This window comes from Hermetia illucens, chromosome 7 (assembly GCF_905115235.1).
Source record: "Hermetia illucens chromosome 7, iHerIll2.2.curated.20191125, whole genome shotgun sequence".
NCBI lineage: Eukaryota > Metazoa > Arthropoda > Insecta > Diptera > Stratiomyidae > Hermetia > Hermetia illucens.
In genome coordinates, this window is record NC_051855.1 from 13,925,052 (window position 1) to 13,944,366 (window position 19,315).

Below are 19,315 nucleotides of genomic sequence, written 5' to 3' on the forward strand. Positions count from 1 at the left end.
TTTATTGGCAGAAAATCGTACAAGTATCTATTATGTACATACATCTTATGTAAAGATAGAATGGAAAAGTAGGTTGTATGAAATCATTCTGACAGTGCGGCAGCAACACGACGGAATAAGATATTTATTATGTGTAGATAATTTTCTAGGGATTTAGCGCGCGATATATCCATGAAGATTGTTGTTATATAGCAGACAAATGTACTTTTCGGACGTTTATTTAAAATGGGATCAAATAAATGGAAGAAACAAATATTTATCAAATGAACGAAGTAAGCAGCCAACCGACGAACCAGAAACTGCGAAACTCTTCAGCGACATGGCTAGGAGCCACTTACGTGTGGCGGATGGCAATTCCACCAGCGGCAGACTAGCACCGGAGGTGTGGACCCGCGTTTAGGTCAGGCTGTCGGAGGTGATCATTGAGTATCTCACACGGTATTCATCCCCTGTTTTGATTCCCCTCAAATGGTCCGTAAGTTCCACGTTATAGCTTGCGAGGACCAATTCTCCTGGTACGTTCTCGGTTCATGCGCCGCTAAGATCGGCAACGCCTGGGAGGGCGTAAAGCTCAAAGCCATCTCCTACGACAAGATTCCCAGGAAAGCGGTCGCTCGCATCCGGTTGTCGAAGATCCGCATGGATAAGAACAAGCGCGTCCAATCCCTCCACCTTCAAAACCCCAAAATTCCCATGAATGACTGGGTAATTATCAAGGAGGAGGAACCCTAGACCCACAGAGCGCCTAGAGACACTGGCAAAGGTAGACTATAAAGTGCAGTTTGGAGTCAGGAACGCAAAGGCAAACTTTTTCCGCTCTGCAAAACGGGACGACGACCTGGATACAATCGACGCCGCCAACGAGCTGTTGGATGAGATGAGGACCGGACACCGGTTGTTACGCCACTAGATCTACCCCTTAATGCTTTGTTCGGAAATTCGATAAATTGTTTTTAATCACCGGAAGTTTTAATATGTTGAGCCAACAGTGACATTTGCTATTACCGAACGAATTGGACGAAGTAACATAAAGTTAATTAGACATCTACTGAATCCCAAAAAGGGATGCACATTAATACTTCTAAACTTCAGCAAATTATCATAACATTTAAGAGCGTCATTTATCTACGAACTGCTAAATTCAAACGCAGACGAAATTTTCATTGTGCACAATCAGAATTTCCTCAAGAGACAAATGTTTTTACAATAATGGCTTTATTATTTCCACCTCTATAAGCCCTTTCTCTCGCTTTGTATCCTCTTGACCACACATATATGAAAATTAATTTCCTCTAAAGTGCTCAATTAGTGAAAGGATAATTTCATCATCGGCCCTTTCCCACTTATTCTTAATGAAGGAGTAATCAACTAACTTTTGGGTACACGTAAAACACCAGTAAGGTTGCAGGCTTATTAGGCTAATGAAATCTGGTTTTCAAAGAGGCTTAGGGTTATACATGTGTTGCTCTGTAGGAAAAGCGAATAATTTCGAAATATTTTCAATTATCCGATCCCTATTCGATGTCGAAAAGCACTGAACAAACATATGTATATGGTTAATAAGATCCCTTCTAGTGTTTATTGAGAACCTTGTAGTCGGGCCCAAGCCCGATTGTGAATGGAAGATGAGGAAAACGTAAAACCTTTGTTTTGTCGGCATCATCACAATTTCTTTGTTTTTATTGTTTTTTTTTTGTTCCTTCAACTGCTTCAATGTTCTTATCATTGCACTTTATGCTATACAATTAATAGGTTTACTGCAGTAAGACAAGTACAAAAACGAAACAAACATTCCTGACGGATTCGAACTTAAAATTGGAGGTTGCCATTACTCCCTTATTGAGTAAATAATGAGAGTGAGTGGGTGGCGGGGGTAAATAATTAAAAATCCGAGCACCGAAAAGAGAGCGAGGTCAAAAATTTGATGTGGTGAAACTTACTGAGCAATGCCCGAGGAAGTTCCTTAACAGCGGGAAAATTAATAGGGTGATATGTAGGATACGAATATGGTACACCAAAACAAAATGTTACAGATGTTTACAATATGGGCACACGTTTCTATCCTGCCGGGGACCTGATAGGAGGGCAACATATCGCGTTCATGCAGGCCATAAGACGAATATCTGCAACGAAAAGGAGACTTGCGTTATATGCAGGGATCGTGGCGGTATTCAATCTCCAGAGTAGAACTGGAAAGAGCTTGGACGCGGTCAAAACGATTCGCATCCTGCAGATAAACATGCAGGGAGTGAAACCGTTCCTGGCACAGTTCGTTGAGGCGAAAAAAGGTGATCTAGCGCTCATCAGTGAGCAATACTAAAACAAGGATCCAGCTTCAGGGCACCCCGAAATATCCGGTACCCTTGCCATCTGGGTTCGGAACAGCACCGACCTTAGGTTTTGCCTGGGTTTGGTAATTGGAAGTAACGTTTTTCAGTGTCTATCTAACGCCGGACGAGACGATCATCCTACGGCAGGACCTCTGGAATGCTTCCTACGATAGCGTGCTAAGACTCGAAGTGCAAAAAGAGTTGATTGGTTGGTTGGTTGATTATGCAGACGATGTTGCAGCGCTTGTTGCCGGACGCACTGTTGAACAAGCACAGAGCAGACTTGGTATATTGCTGCGACGGGTAAGTGGTGCATGACTGCTCATGGTCTCAACCTTGCGCAGGAAAAACACGAAGTAGTCATCTTGACCAGAAATAGAATCTCGACCCTGCTTCCCATATCGATCGGCGAGTCCTATAATCGAGCCAAAACCAATGGTAGAGTACCTTGTACTGACTTTTGACTCAAAGATGAGCTTTTTTGAGCAAATCAAAGCAGCCTACCGGAGTGTCTCTGAACCGGCCGTGTGGGTGATCCCCATTAAGCCGTAAATACCCGTAATTATGATAATAGCTTGACTATTTACAATCGACCCTTATCGTTCGAACAAACACGGAGAAAAAATTAAATTCAAAGGAGAAAAAAACTATAAAGTAGAAATGGGATTGGGTAGATAAGATATAACCTTGCCGTAAGTAGTTACGCACTATCGAAATAATTGTTTGAATACATTTGTTAAAGTTGTTGATTACATTTTCAATTATCGATTAATGCAGATAGCAAAGGTAATATTTATAATTTATAGCAACCTATCGTATAGTAATGTGGAAATTGAATTAAATGCATGAAACTCATGCTATATGTGTACGTGTGGACAAGGATATTCAAATATTCAGGAATACCCTTAGCATTTGTTGCTCATGAAATGAATTACTATATATAAATAACTTTGTAACTAAATGATTCAGTTTCCTTTGCATAGAATCCTAATGAAAAATTAGGTTTTTATTAGGGAAGCTTTCAAATGACACTAGGATAGAATATATTGTATGTGCTATTACGCAAACGCGTATCCTTTTCGAAAACTCATCTTTATTTCGAAAAAGCTTGGTTGATTTCCAACAACAATTTGTATATGTAGATAAAGAGGAGAAGGTGCCTTTGATATCAAATAATCGAGGGTATAGAGTACTGACAAAATTTTTGTGAATTTATATATATTTAATTTAGCGGCTAGATATGTTATAGAGCGGATTGTAACAAACCAATTATACAGTATACAAGAAATATGATTTACATAAGTATTTTAATGTTATTATTCAATCATTTATTGTATCTTTGATAGAATTTATCGAGATGGCAATAAGGTCCCTAAAAACAACGAATATGGGCTTGTTTTGTCAATTTTTACAGATTTCTGAACATAATCTAGACGAATAAACTAAACAGGAATTTACTGTACCTGAAAGCTGATTATTATTACTAATCTTGACCTCGATGTTCGAAAACTTTTTGCGAAATTTCCTATTGTTTACATGAAGTTCGAACATAAGTTCGAGTACTTGTTTATAAGTGCACTCACAATTTCTGAATAACTTCAGTTCTATCGGAAACCTTAGACTCACTAGTTGGTGGTGTATCTAATAAAAGTCACACCGTATAGTGTCGATGGGCTCATTTTAGAGGGTATTCGAATCTTATATTAGTAGAAAAACGAGATTCCATTAATTGTAACGAATTCGTGTAAAATGATTACTATAGCTCCTAAGCAAGTTTTTGGTCTAATTTATTCCACATAAATAGTCTTAAAATATCTGTATATTGTATGAATATACTATGTTCCGCGAGATACTGTTCGGGTTAAATGAGATTCAATTGATTATAAATAACGAAAGATTCTACATTACATCATGTATTCGAATTTAAAAAAGTGTCGTTTCAAAACGGTTTAGAGTCTCAAAAGTTATAAACATAACATAAACATTTCATACAAAACAACACTTGTATACTTGTGATGTGATTTCCATAAAACCTGGCTTGCCTATCAGTTGATAAAGACTCTCAATTATACTATGAAACATTTTAATAAATAATAAGTGTTCCTGTGTTTTCTACCTTAGATAAATACACGCGACCACAAATTGTTCCTTGTAAGGTAAGTTGGAAAATTTTGGAGACACTGACCTAGGATACTGAGAGTAGCAATAGCAAATACTTGGAAACCAGAATGGAAAAGTAAATAAAAATAGAAATGCACCATCCAAACGTCTATATAAATGTATATATTTTGAATCGATAGTCCAATTAACTTAATTGGAATTTCTTTGAAGTGCTTATCCGGACGTTGTTTGTTATTCGGTTCCCTTTATATACAGGTATCACCCTACAATAGACTAGACCAACTAACCTTTCACTTTAAGTGAATACTTAGCTCTATTAAATTATCATACCTAAATCAACACTAACTAAATAAAACTATCAACCTCATTACTGAACCTTTCAAACTCTTACTGTGATTCCTGGTAATGTTGAAAGCAGATTTGTGGAGTTTTCTAGTTTCATTTGTGTTGGCCACATTCCTGTATTTTGAGGCAGTTCTAGAAAAACTAGTCGAAAGTTATTATCCGCTTACAAGCTTTCAACTATAAGTTTTCAACATTTTCCATCTATTATTCACCTAGTAATCTTCTGAATGTGCATAAGGTATTTTCTCTAGAATGCGACAGAAAATTGAAAAAAATTCAAATAATTCTCAAAAGACAATTTTCTGTGCCTTCTATAAAATGAGAATTATAATTATAATTAACATTATAAACTAAAAATATTAATATCAATTAGAGAAGTACTCATAATCGGCGGTGTTAATTCATCCCGCTCCAAACTCCTTGAATATCCTATTTTCCCCTTTCTATATTTTTCGAATAGTGAAGGAACTGGTGACATGTGTTATACATATTTATTCACTCATATATATACTTAAAATTCAGAATTGGAAGCTAAATAGGCGATTATTTCACAAGTTACTATGTCAATAACAAAGGAAGTTTTTGCATATACAACTTTGTATAATAAAAGGGATGTTATGAAGTATGTATCTACGTAAATAATCTTACTGTAAATGTGAAATAGCACGACAATTCAGCAAGATAAATTGTCATAAGAAAGGAAGCATTCGCTAGGATAGTGATTTATTTCATCTTGATCAAAACAGAATGGTTGTTTGCTATAACCATTCTTTTACAAACTTTTCGTATCACACTACATGAGTTGATTACTTAAAGCAAGAATTTTTAATTCCACTTTATTATTCCGAGAGCCGGAAACATAGTTCAGCTGAAATCGGTTTCCGAAGAATATTTTTCGTGCAATAAACGTAATTCTCAAACTGTACACGATCGTGAGAGAATTCGGCACCCTGACGAAATTGATAAGACTGACTAGGCTGACCGTCAGCAGAGCAAAAGCCAACCAATCAACTAGATCAAACCGCGGTTCAAATCTCATTGGTGGCAGAGGTATTTGTTACCGAGACAGATGAACTGGGCGACCCGTAAGTAATTTAGTTCCTTGCCTGAATTGAAAGCATAATGAGATTGATACTTCCTTATCCAGCTCCAGTGGAGTAGTGAACGATACCGATTACAGCCTTTTCTCTTGTGGAAGATTTTAATTATATATAATTATAAATTCATCATGAAAGATTGATGTCAAATTATTACAAGACCTCAATCGGAAGTAATGTTTTTCCCGAATTCCCAAAAAATAGAGAATTTTCCAATTTACTCTTCATTCCTTTTGATTAATTTAATTCTGTAAGGACCATATCTTTGAAAAAATCCATCTTGCCAAGTAATAAAAAGCAGATTTTGGCATTTAGCAAAAACTGCTTTCCCGGCGTGATGTTGAAATGGAATTTTCGAGATTGAAGGTGGATATACAACATTTTCTATCTGATACGAAGTGTTTTGCAAAGATAAAACCCAAGTTCCGAGAGATTTCCAGAAAGATGCGCCTTCTGAACTAGTGAATTGACTATAATTAATTTCAGTCACGTAACAAGTCAATAGCCCTGATTTCCTTGATGTACTCACAGGACACTTTTGGTCGATTTTATATCGCCATTAACGGAAGGAATAGTGTACACACTTTAAATTATCTCGGTTTTTCCTTCGCTTAAATCCAATCGAAAATTCTTGGGGTTATGTAGTTCGTAAGCTATATCACATTCTAACGCAACGTGCAAATAATTTTGAATTATTCGCACGAAATTTTTTTAGAGGGGGTTCTATGGGGCAACCAAAAGGACAGTTGCGTCGGACATAGTAAAAATCTTCGATCCACTTGGCATGGCCACTCCAATATGATTGGGATGCGGCCCTCACATTAGAAATGCAGACTCGATGGTGTATATGCCGAGATAGGTTGCAGAAGATCCCAACACACGTATTTCCGTACAGATGCATAAACTTTCGGATGCGTCTGAAAAGGCATATGACGCTGCAGCATACATCAGATCTATGAAAACTGACTGACTGAACTTATCCCAATCAGTTCGAGAATTGCATTTGGGGTAGAGGAAACTATCAAAATCCGCCTACCATCAGTGGTTCTTACTACTGCCGCCGCGGTGGAAGAGGTGAGCAGGTTCTCGATGACGATTCCCTCAAAAATATAGTCTTTCCTGACTAAAAAGGTAGCCCCAGTATTTATGTCATTCCGGATAATGTTCGATTATGCCGGACATCCGCGTTAGCTCGCGGGATGTTCGTTTTCAACGCAGTTACAGAAGCCAGGTGTTTTTGTTTTAAGCATTCCCCACGCAGGTGGCTCTTAGTGCGCTTTACACTACTGTGAACGATTAAACAGTTTGGGGCAATATGCCCGAAATTTTGGCAATTGAAACACATGACTTGTTCCATGCCTTCAATCCCTTAGGTTACAGGGATTTAAAAAAAATAGGTACATTCATCTTGTACCCAGTTATAAGGGAGATCTTCTCTTTTTTGCCTTAGGACTGGTTTGGATAGGAGGTTCCCTCCCCCTTGTGCTGTCGTGTTCATTTGCTCGAAGCTACTTAAAACCTCTCCACAATCTCCAGACTACAATGTTAGTGGGAACTTCCGGAATTATATAGACGATAGGCCTCGTGGCTTCACTAAAGACTACAGCAAGGATTCTATTTTAACCTTTTCGTTAATTTTCTTTGCATTCTATCTAACATACTGTACGTTACGTTCTTGTGAAAAAACGAAACATATACAACTCCTTTTCTCCCTTTCTAAACACATATGTATTTCATACGAGGGTGTCCGGATTTCACTTTAGCTCACTGTATCTGTATCTATATAGATCAAACAAATTTCCTATTACGTTAGCGATTATTAAATTTTATGACTTCCAGACGTGCCTCGTTGTTTTTTCTGCCTCCTCCCTTCTGGTTTTTATAGCGTCATCGTATACCTGTGACGTTCGCAATTGTAAACTAAACATTTCAACAAATTTTCTGTTCTTTTATAACCACGTAAAGGGACCCACAAACAAAGCAATTTTGTTCCCAACTAGGTTGCAATTTATTTGCCACAGACTTAATTAAATTTCAAGATCTTGGAGAGCAGAGGATCTTGTGATGAGCGAGTATTCTTGATACCTAAGTACTGATACTGAAGTTATAAAGCACGCAACTTGATAGCCAACCTGAGGGTCCGCCCACAAATGTAAATATCTTTCTAAAAAGTATCTTCGAACTGTTGCTGCAACTTAAAAGAGCAGCCACCACTTGCTCGTAAACTAGCAACTTGACTGCAACTTACAACTTGGTTGGCAATCAGATCTCACGTCTATGGCCACTATACCAAAAAGAGCCTCGTCAAGTTGCGTAGAGTTTCCCGAAAAAATGTTTTACCAGGACTATCTTCACATACATATGTATAAGATATTCACATATTTACGTGCGTGTCACGAAGGCAGGCACTTTGTAAGGATATGTTACAAACAAATTACATGTGAGGGATGAAATAGATATACAAAGTAATGTAAGCGGAACTCAAAGGTATCGTAATGCGTACAGTATCTTTACTACGTAGCACATACACCAAGATATTCAACAAGATTAAAATAATACTCCAAGTTATCGACTTTTCCATGTATGAATACAAAATTACATTTGAATTGCTCTGACTCGTGACACTTTCAGTTTGGCTCCATGAGCTCACCTGTATACAGTGTGAAGCCAAGCGAGCGATAATGAAAGAAAAAATTGTTCTTGGAGTGAATGGTGGAAAAATATCATACAACTTGGATATCTTTTTAAGATTGTGTAAACACAAAACCCTATTAAAGCCAATCGATGGTACATATTAGCAGGAGATAGAATGAGATTATAAGTCCAGTAGAAAGTATTGCGCTGACTGTAGATAGACGTTTGCCCCTCGTGCATTTCAAAAATGGCTGTAATTTTTTCATCCCCATTTCTTCCCCATTTACCGGAAACCAGTAGGAAACCAAACTACGATGAAACCAGGAAATCACGCTATTAAGAGCATCGAGCTTGCGAGCGAGGAGGCTTTGACAAAAGACCAGAGGGAAGCCAGAACATCGCCACTCGGAGAAAGAATACCACGATCTCCGAAGTACTCTTAAGAAGGCTATCCGAGGAAGTAAGCTGAATTGCTACAAGCAGTTGTGCCTTGAGGCAAATACGAACCAGGCGCGTACAAGGTTGTAATGAACAATATTTATAGACAAAAATCGACCCCAGTCATGTGCAAGCGACTCTTGTTTGAAATAATCGCAATCATTTTCCGCAACAGCAAGATAGTGGAACTCAGGCAGCTCAACAGAGCGTTTTCACCATTCCTGGGGTGACCAAGGAGGAACTACGAGAGATTTGTGGACGGACTGGATGGTACGTCTCTCTTTTAGACACTATGGGGAAGATGTTGGAGAAGGTGATATACAACAAGCTGCTTCCGTTCGTCGAGCTAGCGCCTTGCCTATCGGAGCGGCAGTATGGGTTTCGCAGAGCACGGTCCATCGTTCAGATCGGCTCACATACCATTCGCTCTCAGCCATCGCTAAAATACCTGCGAGTAACTTTCGACTCAAAGCTTAGTTAAGGCCCGAAACGCAGCCGCCTATGACTTTTATTGCGAGTCCTCAGTTCTATGCTTCTATACGCGGCACCAGTGAGAGTAACTGCGATAAAAATTGTAGAACACGCAGTCAATTTCAAGCTACATATCAGCTTAGTGCTCTCCGCACATACTCCGCCCACCGATCAACATCGTATGAGGCAGCATTGGTAATTGCGGGGGTGGTTCCAGTGGATGTTTTAGCTGATGAAACACGCCACTTGTACGAAAAGCAGGAAGCGAACCTTAGCAAGCAAACCGAGGGAATGAGGCTACTGGCTGCGTGGCAAACAGCATGGGGCCAGGCCAAGAATGGTCGGTGGACAAACACACTAATCCGGAGCGTTAGGATGTGGACTACACGTTACGACTTGTATCAATTCTCAACTGGGCAAGGTGGGTACAGAAAGTACCCTTGTGAGTTCGGTTTGGATGAATCGCCAGATTGTCCTACATGTGAAGGTACAGCAGAACATGCAAAACACGTTTTTTTCTGTCTGCTCGAGATTCAAACGCCCAAGGAGAAACCTCGATAATGAGCTGGGGACTCCGTTAACGGTGGAAAATCTTGTAAGCTATATGGTGAAATTAGATATCGCGTGGAATGCAGTAGTTGGAGCGGTGAAACGGATGCGAATGATTCAACTCTCTTTCAAATGTATTTAAAATCCGGAATCGAAACAATTTGACTAGAGCCACTAAAAACTTGTTTAGATTCCACATTAGTCTACCATTCGTACATCCCAGAAGGACGAAAAGTTATAAACATTACCATTGGTAACTCAATACCTGGAACTAACAATTCTGAAGCTTCATCCTAAATGAAATATTATATCTTTCCGCAAATTTCAAAGGAAATTTATAAGACTTTCCGCGATTGTTGCAATTCTAATTGGCAATAAGCAGGTTTCCCTTTGTCAAGCACTTCAAGTGTGTCGATATTTTTCCAAGCAATAATTTCAAATGATATTTTGCCTCATTTAAAATGGACCCACTCTAAATTCAGTTTCTCCGAGCATCGGGTATCAGCCATATATTTCCTTCTTTGTTTCATAAATGTGTACGTAAATATTGAAACCCGGAGGAAAAAATACAAGACATACAAATAAATCACAGGTTTTTTGATTACGATCATTAAAACATGGAAAAAATGGGAATTGAAATAGAAATTTTTTTTTGCGCCTCTTCTCTTTGAAAGTACTCTGGAACAAATGTAGCAGGAAATCAGGACGGTAGGCACCAGTAATAGCCGAAACATTTGAATTGAAAACTTTTCGAACCATATTTCGCTGGAAATGATGCAGAAGAAATGAGATTTCTGTTTTCGGCCTAAAACTGTCTTGTGAATTTTTCATAGTCAGCAACTGTACTGTGTACAAAAGGCAGTAAGTATTAACTAAGAAAGCAATTTCACTCAAAAAATTTCTAAGAAGGATAAATATTGATAAATGTGTCCAGGGCAAAATGAAAAATTTGAAAGAAAAAGTGGAAAGTAACAGCCTTAAAAATATAAGGCAGCGAAAGTAACGTAACTCAACATTAGCATTGTTCCTTTTGTGTTTGTACATGTGCCATTCATTATCAGGAGAACTCAATATTTACTTTGAAATGCATCACAAAGCCTTATTAAATTCGATTCAATGTCTTTCTGCCTGTCGCACCCGATTCACCCCACGAAATTTGGTGAAAACGTGTTGGTTATGAATCCGTCTACATATATAAAGTGGTACCATTTTCTGTTGAGTTTAAGGAGAACTCTCCATACATATGAAGGGGGTGCAGTATTTTATTTTACAAAAGATAGTCGTATGGGGTATCAAATAGAACCATGGTGCCTCGGGTATAAACTGGTTTCCAAAACACTTATTGTCCATCGGTCGGCCTTTTCTATGGAAGCATCGAAGAGGGAAGAAATCGTGAAGACTTTATTTCTGTCTATCCCATTCGAACTGACGCTGTCGATGAAGAAGTAAGTACTGAGGATTGCCCACTCTTCACTGCAAAGGAACAAGAGGAGGCCATGAAGGACAAAAAAGCACCAGGACCAGACGATATTCCCAGCGAAGTGCAGAAACTCATACGTAAATACAAGCTGAACTTGCTACACGGCGCATTCAACGCATGTTTGACGGCGGGTGCGAGGTGGTGCCACATGGTCGAGGCACTGAAAAATCGTTTCCATACTCCAGGGTACCTATTGCGGATATTGAGGGATTATTTAAAAGACCGTGCCCTACTCTGTGAGAGCCGGAAAGGAAAGCGCAGAATGGAGTTAACATCGGGGGCGGCTCAGGGATCTATCTGTGGTTGACGTTGCGTTGGGGAACACATTGACCCAAGAATTGATGCTCACTTAGAAGAATAACGTGCTCATGCAAGTCTTCAAAGTATTGATTGATGATGATGCCGGCCAACAGGTAACTAGTTGTTGAGCCCATAGCTAATCAGCTAATATGGATAGGGCACTGATACCCAAACCAGAAAAGGTAACTGCTGTTGGGATGTTGTTCTTTGGGTAAAAAAGATTCTTTTTACCCGCTTTCGGAATAATGACCACTTTTGCCTGCCTCCATGCCCTTGTTTTATAACCCACGGCAATGCTGCTCCTTGTCACCCTTAGAATAAACTCTAAAATGACTTCTAGGCCTCTCTGGAATAGTGCTGGAAAGATGCCATCTACTCCGGGTAATTTCAGTGGTTCCCATTGCCCAACTTACCCTAGCTCCCACCCACACCACTTTCTTCCACTTTTGTTCGTTGTTGGGGTGTCATGCCGAATTCCGGCGTGGAGTAGGACTCCGGAAAATGAGTTCTGAGAAGTAGGTGTACTCTATTCTCCTCATTCTCGTTAAATGTCCTGGGAAGTATCTAAGCTACCTGTACAGCTTAGATACTTCCTGTATCTATATTAATAGTAATTGATCCTTCACTTCATATGTATTAGGATTAATCAACCAAGCAGGAACCGTTTCCAAAAGAAAAATAAATACTTTACCTTTATTTAATAAATGTTGGTCTTCTACGGATGAAGAAACTAATCCTATTATTCTACCCCATATTTTCTAATTCGAGATATTTCCCAAGTATTGAATTGTGAACAACTTTGTGACATCAGTCTGTCGCTTCTTAGATAAGCCGCGTCTTTCCTCATTCCTTTCATACTAAAAAAAAGTCTTCTCATCCATTCCTGTTTCGCGTAATTTCCTTTGAATGTAATCACCATAAAATCTCATTCCCATCAAATAACTCAAGAAGACCATTCTGACAATAATTTCTGACCTAAAAGTATAAATCTTGAATACCCTTCGTACTTAGTTTGCCCCCCTTTTCACCTCGCAATTCTGTTCTCTATTTCCAAGAATGCTAAAGAACAACGACCCTTTCGACGTGCCTGGCCATGTGTTCGTTTCACTCCTCCAAAGCTCTTTGCCATGATTTACTTTCCTCATATCCGTATTTACAATTTATTCATTACGTCTATTAATGAGCACCCTCAAGGGATGATGATACTTGAAGGGTGATAATAATAAACATTTGCCTTTCCATGGCTTTTACTGTTCCTCTGTTGCTCTAGTTGGAGCAGTAGAAATTCTTTGCCCTTTTACTGCTTGTTTCTACGTTTTTTGTCGCTGTCGTTTCTTCACCCCACTATTACCACCACCTAACGACTATGAAATAATTAAATATTCGGGAGTAGACTTGAAGACGTAATTGAAATTTGGTTATGGATTGATAGAGCCTAGTTATTACGATCGTAAAATTTAGGAGGTAAAGTTCTGGGCTACAGTTTTCATCTATTATTTTTAATCTTTTGCACGGAAAGTATCCGTATACATACGTAATTTGAGAAAGGGGGTTGCAACTATTGCAACTACTATCATAGCCTTTGACCTTTGTACTTGAACACCGTATGAATCAATCAAAGTTCTTTCTTCAATTTCACCTCATTACGACGCCAGCAAACAAATCATATTTAAATCCTATGTAGAAGATACTTGCATCTACGAAAACCATATATAACAACTCACACTGCAATGAGGCACACAGGACTCTATTTTTGGCAGACATCTAGTCTACTCTTAAGCCATAAAACGGCAGCGATAGCAAAACCACTTCATTTCAGTTGGCACTAGGTCGTCGCCATTTGCACATCATCAGTCCTAATCCCACGCTAAAAGAAAGTTTCTAATCAGACATTTCGTCCACTCTCCTATAGATTTTACCAAGTTCCCAAATTTTCTTGGTTTCAGATGAAGGCCACCGGCGATGGATATACGACGTCCATAAGTACTTTTACAGATGGAAACTTTCAGTATTTCGTCCTCCCCAAATATGCATTGTATATAATCCGTGTCTGTTTCAAACTTTCTTGAATTTTTCAAAGATTACACCTCGAGTTTTAGATTCTTTTAGAATTTTTTCCAATAGAAGACTGGTATGGGGAGGAAACCAATTTCGGGAATATTGTAATATTATATTTAGGCATTTTTCGATACAACTTTACGCCGCCCCCTATCAACTTCCATTCCATTCATCATGAAATTGTTATCTGCTATGCATTCAACAGTATCAAAAATAAATCGGGAACCGGAAGCTGGACGCTTGATGATGAAAGCTTTTGTGGTTTTTAGATAAAAAAAACTTTGTGCCAGCAGTTTTCTGATGCGATTCCATCCTACATTTGTGTTTGAGATAATCAACTTTATTGTGACTTGATTTTTTGATGTTTTAGGAAGCAGTAAATCCACACAAAAGATACGAATTCAGTTTACGATAACTTGATGAGTATTAATGAGGTTTAGACCAAACCCTCCGCTATAGGTACCCATTTCCAGTAAGTTTTCAAATTATCGCAGCTGTGAGATTACTACTAAAGCCGTAGTGGTCAAAAGGACTGACTAAGGGCTGCCTTCCTCAGTTCCCACATCGAGTAAAAACTTTACTGCAGGGGAAGAAATTGGCGGATCCTGTAACCGAATATGTATCGCATGTTCCAGTATTACTGGGATCTAGTATTCTGCCGCAATTAATTGTAAGTTGTGTAAAAACAGTGGACAGCTTTCTTCTCCAAAACCCGAGACTGGGTTGGATAGTGTCTGGCCCAGCAGAAAAACCATTGGCACAGTATACGTCAACACAATGGAATAAAGGTTGAGGGCCTTTTGGAACATGCCCTTAAGTAGAGATGACTCGAATCTCATTAAGCCGGAGGACGGTCGCTACGTGGTACCAAGTCCCTGGCGGCAAGACAGCATAAGGTTGGGGAATTCCTACCATAGGCCGGTACGATATTATCTCGCTCAGGATGAAAAGTGGTTAAAGAATGAAGATCTCAAGCTCAGATCAGATGGATTAATAACAGAATATTTGAATTTGGGGCACATGGAAGAGGTCCCCAAAGAACTCCAAGGGGACACCAGTGAAGAATTGTACTACATTCCGGGCCCATACAGTAAATAAGGCGCAGGACAATATTTGCAAAATCATTCTCACGAATGCTGCCAAATATTGGCGGACCCAAATAAGTCAGGAAAGTCGATGGAGGCAATATCTATAGTAGAAAAAGAAGACGTTACACGACCTACCTCTCATGGAGCGATGGCGTAGGCTAGGATGCCAGATTGATTTTAGGGACATCGAATTGGTGGACCTTGGGACAATACTGGGATCTCTTTACTAAATAAGTCTAGACCGGACGCCGGTTTTTACGGACGTTGATGATGATGAATCAGACATGACTGTGAAGAATGTCCTGGAACTGTTTCGAGCATATTGAAGTCCGAGATCCATAGTTTTTCCGTATTCAGAGAAAAGATAATACTCGCATCCATGCAAGTCGTGAAACTAGTCTTTGGTTTGCTGCTGAACGAATTGATGTTCAGTTTTGCAAACCAAGGTTTAGTAAGCGTGCGGACCGGGCATTAAATAACGTTCATCTTCTAATTTTTCAAGCTTACTTTAGTAAGCGTAGTTGCGCTGAATCTTTCGAACACGACAAATTCTGCTCAAGAATGCGGAAAGCTTTAAGAATAAAAGGCACTTTACCAAGCTAGTCACGTACGGACATAAGAAGTGGACAGCAGGACATAAAAGTCGAAAAGCCTACCTCATAAATGCTCCCTCTAGTGAGCGTCAAAGCATTAAGTTTGATTAACTTAAATAACAAATACTCAAGATATATTTTTCCACTACAATCTCCTCGGTGAAGTGTATTGCAATGATTGCAAGAATAGCTAGTATTAGTGTTTCTCACAGCCTTCTAAAGATAAAAGATACACACAAAAAAAAGGAAAATGGGGAAGCGTCTATGAATCTCTTAAAGTATTTGCGTACAGTATAATTATTTGAGTGTAGAAAAGGGAAACGAAAAAGGAGGTATAATGTACTTCGTCCCTTCCACAATTGAGATGCTCCTCTGAAATGACTACTTTGATTCCTTTTCTCTCCGTATTAAATACAATTTGCAATCAGACGGAAATTTCGAACCATTTGCCAATCTTTTACATGTGTATGTAGCTGAAATAATATGTCCGATTTCTCCCTGACCTAATTGAAGCTTTAACCTGATTTTTTTTTGTGGAATATCAGATTCCCTATGTAATTTCGTGAAAGAACTTTCGCTCAGAGGAACGTAAATAAACGGAAGTAAATAAAGGAAGCTCATTAAGTAAAAATATGAAATCTGGGGCTTTGTAAATTTTTTATTTCAACTACATTTCCTCCAGATAACGTAATACTAAATGCAATTTGTATAGTCTCATTATATATGTGTAAAACAGGAAAAAATGTTTAATTAAATTTTTTCCTTGTGTGCCAACTTACGAGCTTGGTTTGCTGAGTTGATCAAAAAGCTGATACTGAAGGTAACATCCCGTCCGGCTTTATGTAATCTTAATTGAGAACTGCATGCAACAATGTCTGCATGGAACAACTGCATGCGTCCAACAATGGACGCACGTTGGTTTTAGATATAAATTCACTTGAAGTGTAAGATCAAGGTAGAGGCAATTCACGCAAAGAGTGCGGAGCTGACCCAAGGAGGGTACAGATCATCGGCACATTGCAGGCAGCACTAGGTGTCCAAAATGCAGAAGAACCCTTAACACAAATCGCAGATGAGATTGTTACAAATCAACCTCAACCAGGACCCACTCTCGTAAACCATCCGCGAGGAAAACATGGATGTGGCCATAATTAATGAGCCATATCGAAACTACGGTGGTGACATCTGGGTCAAAGGCCAAACAGGCCAATCACCGCCATAGGCTTGTGGAGAAAAAGTCTTTGAGGAAATAGTGGAGCACCTGGAGGAAGGCTTCATCAGGGCAAAAGTGAAAGAAGTCGACATCTACAGCTGCTATGATCCACCCGGACGGCGCCTCATGAAACAGATTGTTCCCACCGTGCTCCACTACCATCAAAATAGGGGAAGCTAAACGGTTGTCCAGCTAAATGAGGGCATAATACCTCCAGTAGATGAGGAAGAGCTGAGGAACATATGTGCTAGGATCGATGACAACAAGCCCCCAGGTTGCATCCCCAATCCCAAACCGCTTTGGTGGACGAGATAAGAAATAAGGAAGGCGCAATTCTAGTGGTAGGATATTTTTTAACCAGAGCCCTCGAATGGGGCACGCATCAACCAAACTTTTGAAGCACACAACGATGGAAGGTACTGGAAGATTTCACGGCCAGTAATTTCAGTACATTTCCTCCGAAGTGAGAAACGGCTTTTCCCAACGTTCTTCCGTCCGACAAACACCTACCGGGTGGTATATCGGGAAAAGCAGAGTTTTGCTCATATACTGAGGCCTGAGGTAATTTGTCAAACGGTTCCGGGCCAAAGTCCTAAACACTCCCGGGGGTGTTTTCGCCAGTTGTCTGTCTAAGACAGAAGTCTTCTTATTCAAAGCGGATCATAAATTTAATTATTGTTGCGAGGAAAATCTAAGATTATTTCTAGATTTATTTAAATCTACTGACAGTTGTGTATCTCCCATGAACCCTTTCTGAAAAATGCTCGTTAAAACCACCGAATACTATATAGTCTTAACATCTCTGGACGAGTACAGAAAAGGTTATCTGGCATACAAATCGAATTTTAAAAATTTTATTCCGGAAAAATAGGGTGCACTGTGAACGACATAAGTTGCGAGAAGAACGAACAAGGTATTTATCTTCTCCCTTACTTTTCCGTTCAATTCCCATTGTAATCATATTTAGATGGAGCAAACTGGGATGAAAATAGGCTAGCACGTAAATTGGAAATTCTCTTTTAAAATATAACATCACATTCTAATATCTGAGAGGAAGAGCGCCCAAAAGGCATACAAAAATCAGGGAAATTATTAAAAATTGAATTTAAGACTGTAATCGGATGGTATTCAACACAATTTCATAAATTCGTCATTATAAGCTCATACTTCTGTAGATACTTTCGCAAAACATTACAAACAAGTTGGAGTTATCCATATTCTGGAAAATCATATAGAGAAAAACCCGAACAATTTGTCTTGAGAGAGTTTCAAAGTAAAACAGAAGCAGTGGTAAATAAATTCCTTGGAGATAGTACTGTATCTACGTATATACAGTGCTATTCTTGACTCGAAATCTTCCTCATTTCTTGCTCGAGGATACCAGGGGAATATACATATGTACAAAACCACTAAAAAATACATTCCAGGTATGGCGATAAAAGTGAGAAATAGACTACAACACCATATATCTTTACGGACATACGTGCGAAAAAAATAATGGATCAGAAAACACTATACGCCTGGAGCATTCCTCCAGTATCTTGTATTCCGTCATGAAGTATTTTTCTTCTTCTTGGTATTCCAAAGCCGAGGACAAAGATTTTCTATCAGAAAATGAGAGGAGAATTATACACACACAAAAACTTACGAACGGAAAAAGGCGAGCATTAGATCTGTGATCATTTATCAAACAAGAGTTTATGTACATGTAATAAATCTCAGAACTTGCATAATATCTTGTTGAACGAATACGACGAATATGACGTGTGGTATTAGTATAGATATACATAGTAGAATTCCGATAATTCGTATTCCGATTATTTGTGTTGCCGCATAATTCGTACAAATATGCCGGTCCCCGGAATTAATTTCCTTTACTTTGTACCCCCGATGACTGGTAATCTCAATTAATTGATTGTGTAAATCAAAACCTTATTAAAATCCAACCTATCTCTCACTGGGATTGATATGTGGCTCTCCAGGAGCCAAGCCTCTTCTCCATCAACATTGTTAGTGAGTGGTGAGGAGGTGACCCTACTATTAATAAAACGCGGATCTAAACCGAGGAGTCGAAAAAATCCTCCCTCAATCCAGGGTGTTATGCGAACCTTACGCATTGGATAGTTTGCAGTCCAGGGTAAATGGCTGTATTCGAACGGAGCCTCATTAATACCTGTTCGCCTCAGTGAGTAAGTCTGACCTTACCGTGCTCAAATGGGATAAAAAAAAAACAATCGGGACTCCGTGCTGCATACAAACTGGTCCATCAGGAGACCTGCCGTCAGCTATTAACCATATTACCGAAGGTATTTCTGGAGCAAATACTTACTCGTGAGAAGCAGAAAATAATTGACGACCTCATCCTCATACAAATATGTGGGGGAAGGAAAAAGGAGCTATTTATCAGCATACGCTTCAAATAAGGTCTTATATTGATAGCATGGGCGACGAAGAACACGCTGATTGACTTAGGACTATAGTTGTTAAACTGCCAGGATAGAAGGGAACGGAACTAACGACATGTGCTGGGAAAAACCTACCCGGGGCACACATGGGGACGGTTTACCTTCCCAAAGCTACAGCGATTGAGATGGGGAA

At 39.2% G+C, this 19,315-nt stretch overlaps 1 protein-coding gene across 3 annotated transcripts in view; it reads left to right on the forward strand.

Moving 5' to 3' along the window:
• Nucleotides 1-3,944: 3,944 nt before the first annotated feature.
• LOC119660740 (metabotropic glutamate receptor) overlaps nucleotides 3,945-19,315 on the forward strand; it is a 37,160-nt gene continuing 21,789 nt past the window's right edge. For all 3 annotated transcript variants that reach the window (XM_038069440.1, XM_038069441.1, XM_038069442.1), the window contains exon 1: nucleotides 3,945-4,486. The gene's annotated coding sequence lies outside the window, so the exon portion shown is untranslated. The remainder of the gene's footprint in view (nucleotides 4,487-19,315) is intronic.